Below are 7,895 nucleotides of genomic sequence, written 5' to 3' on the forward strand. Positions count from 1 at the left end.
TTGGATGGAGATTAAGAACCTATGCTATCCATTGCATGCTCCAGCCAGCTGTCACATCATGTCATTCCTTTTTCAAACCCCTTAAATGGCTTTCTATGTCACTTAGGTCAAAATCCTTATCCCAAGAAAATCTGGTCGGAAGTTCCCTTTCCGATTTCACTTCCGGCCATTTCCCACCAGTCTCGCCCTCTCTTCCTGCCGTCCAGCCACACAGGCTTCCTTCCAGTTTGTTGAACACAAGCAAGCCCTACCTTAGATATTGGTAGGGCTTGCTCCCATCTATCAGAGGTCAACAACCATTTTGCATAAAGAGCCAGATGGTAAATATTTTAGGCTTTGTGGGCCATATGGTCTCAAATCTACTGTGATAATGCAAGAGCAGCCATGGAGAATAAATAAATAAATGAGTGCAGATGTGTCCCAATAAAACTTTATTTTTGGATGCTGAAATTTGAATTGCATATGATTTTCACATGTCACAAAATATTATTCTCTAAAACATTTTTTTGTTAACTATTTAAAAAATATAAAAACAATTCTTAGGTCTCAAGCCATACAAAAACACATGTGCAGTCAAATTTGGCCCACTGTCCATAGTTTGCTGACCCGTACCTTAGATCATTCAGGTCTTTATTCAAATGTCAACTGTTTAGAGAGGTTTGCTTTGGCCACTTCCTCTCTCCTTCCCTTCGCTTCTATTACTTACCTGGCTTTATTTTTCTTCATTGAACTTCTCTGGCCCTAACATATTATATTTTTATTTGTTTATTATGTGTATTTCTTCTAGAATCTAAGTACCATGAGGCAGGGCCTTAGTTGTTTTCCTTGCTGCTATACCCCCATCAGCATGACAGTGACTGGCACAAAGTAAATGTTCAAATACTGTTGAATGAATGAATTAGTACTGGTCATCTCTCTATGAATATACTTACCAGAATTATAATTTTTCTTAAACTGTGGTGGCCGGAATTGAAAATTATTTCCCAGATACAGTCGGAATCAATGCGGAGTAGGATAAAAAATGCTTCTTTTAATGCAGTTGTTTTTATAAACCTGTGTATTCAAATTGAAATTTTGGCAAACCAAATTACTCCGAAACTGTACTTATGAGTGATGTTTTCTGAGCCTGTGTCTAGTTCTCTGTATCTATATTGTTAGTTTGGTTTTGTGCTTCAGTGTGCTTTAAATTCTTATGAATTTTGATTCTGTTAGCTTTCACATCAGCTATTCTGGCCATCTATAGGTTTGACAATTATACTGTGTCTTCAGCCACACCTTTCAGACTAAGGCAGAGAGGGGGACTGACTCTTGTGACTCTTCCAGGTGACCAGAGCACCATTAATCCAGACGTGTGGGATAAATCCTGTAGGTTGCCTGTTAGACCAGGGTAACGTGCAAGAACTGGAAATGGAGGTGCAGGGGGATTTCAGATAATTCAACTAAAAATCAAAAACTGTGATATGCAGAGCATATCCTTAAAAAGGGAAATGCCTAAGATTAATATTATCATGTTTAAATGGAGGATGTGTTGATTACAAGTGTGTGGAATCAGCTGTGGAGAGGCAAAGTTAAGAGAGAATCCCTGAGGCAAATGTTAGCCTTATTCATCCAACCCTGTGTCAAGCTCCTTGATGGGCTCTATTGAGAGCTGAATACTTGAATCATCTAACAAACTCCTGTTACTCTATCTGATTCTAAACTTATACAGACACTTTCTGAAGATTCAGCTTCCCATATAGTGAACCAACAGGGGTCATTGTTGGGGCCACCAACCTATTACATTTCTCATTGAAAATAAATAAAATGGTGCTTTGTTCCAATGTCTATCAACCAAATTTATAAACTATATTCATACAGTGGAGTACTGCTTAGCAGTAAAAAAAAAAAAAACAAACTACTGATACTTGGAACAATGTACGTGAATTCCAAAAATATAATGTAGAGTGTAAGAAGCTAGACACAAAAGAATGCATAGTGTAAAATCCCCTATATGTAAAGCTCAAGGTCAGGTAAAACTAATCCCTGGTGGTAGAAATGAAAAAGCTGTTAATTTTGCGAGGTGGAGGTATTGGCTGGAAAGGGGGAGAAGGAACTTCTCTGGAATAATGGAAATAATCTATATCTTAATTTGATTGATAGTTATACTAGTATATATATTTGTCAGAATTCTCCAAGCTGTTCACTGAAGATTTGTGTTTCTATATATAAATTACATTTTAGGCCGGGTGCGGTGGCTCAAGCCTGTAATCCCAGCACTTTGGGAGGCCGAGGCGGGTGGATCACGAGGTCAAGAGATCGAGACCATCCTGGTCAACACGGTGAAACCCCGTCTCTACTAAAAATCCAAAAAATTACATTTTAATATAGTATTAATTTTCAATAAAAAGTGGCTGGTTTTAGTCATTAGTTTCTTGTGGGCTTTGTAAGCATGCGGAAATTAAATTTCTGAGTTGGCCAGGCTGAAGTCAGAGCCTCATCAATGGTAAATTTACCAAGGGATCTCTGCCATTTTATAGAGGCCTGTGGGGACCTTGGTCAGCATATATATTTTGGTGTGATAATCAGTAGGGATTTTGTCAAATTTCTCATGAAAATAAAATAAAAGTTGTCTATGGCATTAACTAACGCTATAAATTTGCTATTGAAAAACAGATTTTCAATAAATGTGATATGACTTGCTCTTGGTGAATCCTTGTTGGCTCCTGATAAGTATATTCCTTTTTTAAATTGCCACGAATAGTGTTTCATTCTCTATTAAAGATTTTTCCAGATTTATTAGTTTGTAGTTTTTGGCACTACAAACTAGTAGTTTCTCTTTAGAAAATTCTTTTTAGAAAATTATTACAATATTTGCCTGGAAACCTTCTGGCACCTCTCACTAAGAGGCAAGTTTGAATCATCAAATGTATTTACTTTTTCAAGGAATTGGAAGCAAATGTCTTAGGGAAGTTCATTAAGAATTCACAGAAGATCTCTTCTTTTGAGGTAAGCAATCAAAAACAATGATCAAGTAGTTTTGCTTCCAAATTGGACAGATGTGGTTTGAATCTTAGCTCACAGATGTATCACCTTAGGCAAGTTACTCAACCTTTCTAAACCCCATTTTTCTAATCTGTAAGAGGGAATTGCTATGGCAATTACACAGGGAAGTTTTTGTAAAGCACTTCATATAGCACCTGGCACATAGTAGCTACCATCATCAACATCAGCAGCCTCATCCTCATCATCTTCATGAACAGGAGCTAGCCCCTCATGGATTGATTTCCCAGGGCAGTATTTTGTGAACCTCAGTAGAGTGCTCCATGGGCCAAAATCTTGATTTCTTTCTACAAACTGACTGACTGAGTTCAGAAGGATCAATTCACACATCAAATTCACAAGAAACTTATTCATTTATAATGACAAAAGATAGCTGCGTCAACATATTCTTTCCTTATATATGTAATAGATAAAAGAAATTATCTATGACGGTGGTTTGATTAGTACAGAATTGTTATTCCTTCCACTGGAAACACCCCTTTTCTCTTAGGCACCAAACTAGGTTATAACTATAGCCGTGCCAATAGAATTGCGCTCACTGGAGATGACACACAGGCGCCCATTTAGACCTCACTGCTGAGTGTAAATGATCTCCATGGGTGGGATAATTGATCTTACCCATTACATGTTCATTTTTATCATTTCCTTTTTAAAGAGAACATTTATCTTTGGGCTTTGGGGATACATCATTGTCTTTAATTGTTCATACTTTATCTTTGACTAACTTCAACAATTTCTTACTTAAAGACTAGTTCTGAAATACCATGCTTTATACTTGGATAAGAAGGTAGTGAAGGTTGAGAAGTGGGGAGTTGAAGGATGTAACTGTACTGTTTTTCTGTTCAAAATGTCTTTGTATGGCTGGGCACGGTTGCTCATGCCTGTAATCCCAGCACTTTGGGAAGCCAAGGCAGTCAGATCACTTGAGGTCAGGAGTTTGAGACTGCCTGGCCAATATGGCAAAACTTCCTCTCTACTAAAAATATAAAAGCCAGCCGGGTTTGGTGGTGCATATCTGTAATCACCTCTACTCTGGTGGCTGAGGCAGGAGGATCACTTGAACCCAGGAGAGGGAGGTTACAGTGAGCCAAGATTGTGCCACTGCACTCCAGCCTGGGCAACAGAGCAAGACTCTGTCTCAAAAAAACCCAAAAGCAAAAACAAAAACAAAAAAGCAAAATGTCTTTGTGTATTTATGTTATTAAAAGAAGTCATCAAAAAGGTTTCAATTACTTTATAGAGGTAATGTTAGTAAATAGGTAATAGTGGCACAGTGGCTCAAGCCTGTAATCCCAGCATTTAGGGAGGCCAAGGCAGGCAGAGCACCTGAGGTCAGGAGTTTGAGACCAGCCTGGCCAACATGGTGAAACACTGTCTCTACTAAAAATACAAAATTTAGCTGGGCGTGGTGGAGTGCGCCTATAATCCCAGCTACTTGGGAGGCTGAGGTGAGAGAATCTCTTGAGCCCGGGTGGCAGAGGTTGCAGTGAGCTGAGATCGTACCATTGTGCTTTAGCCTGGGTAACAAGAGCAAGACTCCGACTCCAAAAAAAAAAAAAAAAAGTAAATAATAATGGCTACTTTTACTGAGCAACCATTGTACACCAGACCTTAGGCGTACCCATATATTATTACATTTAGTCCTTACACTCACGTTTTTAGAAATGTAGTTTTATTCTCACTATTCAGATGAAAACACTGAAGATCAGGTAAATGGACTGCCGAAGGTTACACAGTGAGTTGCTGGCAGAGGCACCGTCTGAGCATCCCTCTGATTCTACAGTCTGTGCTGTTTCCTCCACATTACACTCAGGAAACAAGTCCTGTCCTGTTTAATTCATTCTTCAAAATCTTCACAGAAAAGTAGAGCATTAGGTAGACAGAAGTTGATAAGAAAAACAATTTAATAAGAGAAATTATTGGACAAGATAATCATACAGTATAAGATCTGATCTTGCTTTGGGAAGTTTGAGAACAGTCATTACACTACTTAAAGTGACAGGGTTCAAGCCCAGAGGTGCCTTAAATAACTGAATAAGCAAATGTCATTGACGTCCCAAATGCCTATGGATCTCACTCTCTGATAATAGTTTTACAGACTTTTGAATTTCAGAGATACAAATAAATAAAAGAGTGGGGAAAGGAATAAAAATAAGCTCGCAAACTTTTTTATTTTGCCTAGTAAGGATGTTTTTAAAAAAGTCACACTACTCCCTCCGTACTATGACCTTTGTTTCCATAAAGATTAAACATTTTAGCACTTCTCTCCTCCCAAACTGGAAAAATATAATTTGAAAACAAAGGATTGTTCCTCCAAGGAAAGAACAGTTGGTAATCTTATTCTCCATATATATTCCCCATCGTCATTACGTTTGTCATATTTGCAGTAAAGGGGAGAACTCTGTCTTTTAGTGGTTCTGATATTGGATAAATGGCTGAACTTACTTCCTAGTTCCCAGAAATAACCTTTTTGTAAATTACAACTAAATCAGGAAAATGGAAAAAGATAAAGATAATATATAAAGCAAGTTGCTCTTGCTTTGCATATAGGCCCTTTAAGTTTAATTTTTAAAAGTTTTTGAGTGACATTTCCATTTCTGGTATTTATTAAAAATTTGCAAGGTAAAGGCATAAAGTTTTAATCTGTTAATCATTTGTTTAAGGTGGTAACTGATCTTTGAGGTCTTGAGGCCCAATGTATTCGTATTTTGACATTAGCCTGAGCCAGGGATAAGTCAAGAACTAGCAGGAACTTCTCAATTTACAAATCCTGAGAAAAGAAAACAAGGAAGTTTCATCGCTTCAACTAAAAATGTTTACTAAGTGCTTATTTTAGTTTTGGGCTTAGACACTAAGAATACAGTATATGGAGCCGCTAGACCCCAAGCTCTTTAAGAGCAGAGACTCTGTGTTGTCCCAGCTGCTAACAGAGGCCCCAAGCCAAGTGAGGAGTGCAAATAAAGTCTGTTGAATGAATGGGAAAATAAATGACAAGCACTTCTAAAAATCACAACAAAGACAGGGTGAAAGGAAGCTTGTTTACTTAACTATGACTAACTACAATCAAGGGATACGATTTGACATTTATGAGGTAGATTTAGGAAAATTAAGGAAACACAAGATAAAGTAAAAATGAAGTAAAAGTGCGCAAAAACAAAATAATCCCAAACCAAGCCAAAACCAAAATTCTTGTCTCCCAACCCCTCTGGATCCAATATTGGAGATGAACCCTTATTTAAGAAAACTAGAATTAGGCATTCTTATCATAAAATATATTAAGTGAAATTTTGTCATTATAAAAAATATATATAGTGTTTGCCAGAGAGGGCTCAGCTAATGTCAAAATATGAATACACTGGGCCTCAAGACCTCAAAGATCAGTTACCACCTCATAAGAGCAAACAAATATATATATATATATATATTTGAGACAGGGTCTTGCTTTGTCGCACAGGCTGGAGTGAAGTGGCACCACCTCCACTCACTGCAATCACTGCCTCCCCCTTTCAAGCGATTCTCCTGCCTCGGCCTCCCCAGTAGCTGAGATTACAGGCATGCACCATCACACCCAGCTAATTTTCGTATTTTTAGTAGAGATTGGGTTTCACCACATTGGCTACGCTGGTCTTGAACTCCTGGCCTCAAGAGATCAGCCCGCCTCAGCCTCCCAAAGTGTTGGGATTACAGGTGTGAGCCACTGTGCCTGGCTGGATTATAGTTTTATTATAAACTTCTATTGAATTCTCCAAATATATTAGGCAAAAGAAAGGTGCTACTTTTTGAGCAGTTGGTTCACAGTAGATGTTAAACAATTGGTCTTTTGATTATTTCCACCAGCACTCTCCCTAGGCTTCATAGTGTCTCCATAGTGATACAATGAGGTAAGTGTTATTATCATTACCATTTTACAGATTAGAAAGCTAGGATATGGCATGGTTCATTTGCCCAACATCACAAAATTAGCAACTTATAGATCTAGGGTTTGAACTTTGCATGTTTCTTTAGTCCTTGTGCTAGATTGCCTCCCACTTAGGATTTTGTTCATTTGAAATACCAGAGGAATCCTACACCAGCCTACAAAATATGAATCTCTGGGAGTAAGAGTCCACCATCTTGAATTTTAACAGATTTTCTGGGTAGTATTTGGGAACCAAAACCCTAGGTTCCTCTTCCTTTCTCTTGCCACTGTTAGTCAGGCAATCACCATGACATGGTGGTTTTTATCTGTGCATCTGCATCAACTCTTTAGAACAGGTGTCAACAGCTTATTGAAAATCTCAGAAATGATACTGAAACACTCTTACAGAAATTCTGCAACACTGACACTTTTGATGGCACAGAGAATGATGTGTGGAAAAACCTGACATTGACAATTCTAATTTGAGAAGTAATTCAGTAGAGTTGAAGTCTGAATGAGAGAGAGTTTTGGGAAGTTTTGACCAATTTATTTTGCTTATATATTTATTTTTGGTGTAGCCTCAAGAGAACTAAATATGATAAAAAAAATCAAAAGCAATCTTTTGGTAAGTTTGAAATAAATATCCCATGTAATAAGAAAGCAATGTGTCACAGTTTAACTGGCTGTTTTTTTTCTTTTTTTGTTTTGTGGTATATCAAATATAGGTGTGTCTTAGAATCAGTGACATCTTAGATTAGATGAAATACAGGAGATGAGGCTGGGCGCAGTGGCTCATGCCTGTAATCCCAGCACTTTGGGAGGTTGAGGTGGGTGGATCACCTGAGTTCGGGAGTTCGAGACCAGCCTGGCCAACATGGTGAAACCCCATCTCTACTAAAAAATACAAAGATTAGCTGGGCACAGTGGCTTGTGCCTGTAATCCCAGCTACTTGGGGGG

Source organism: Sapajus apella, unplaced genomic scaffold, assembly GCF_009761245.1.
Source record: "Sapajus apella isolate SASKATOON/1434 unplaced genomic scaffold, GSC_monkey_1.0 scaffold37, whole genome shotgun sequence".
Classification (NCBI taxonomy): domain Eukaryota; kingdom Metazoa; phylum Chordata; class Mammalia; order Primates; family Cebidae; genus Sapajus; species Sapajus apella.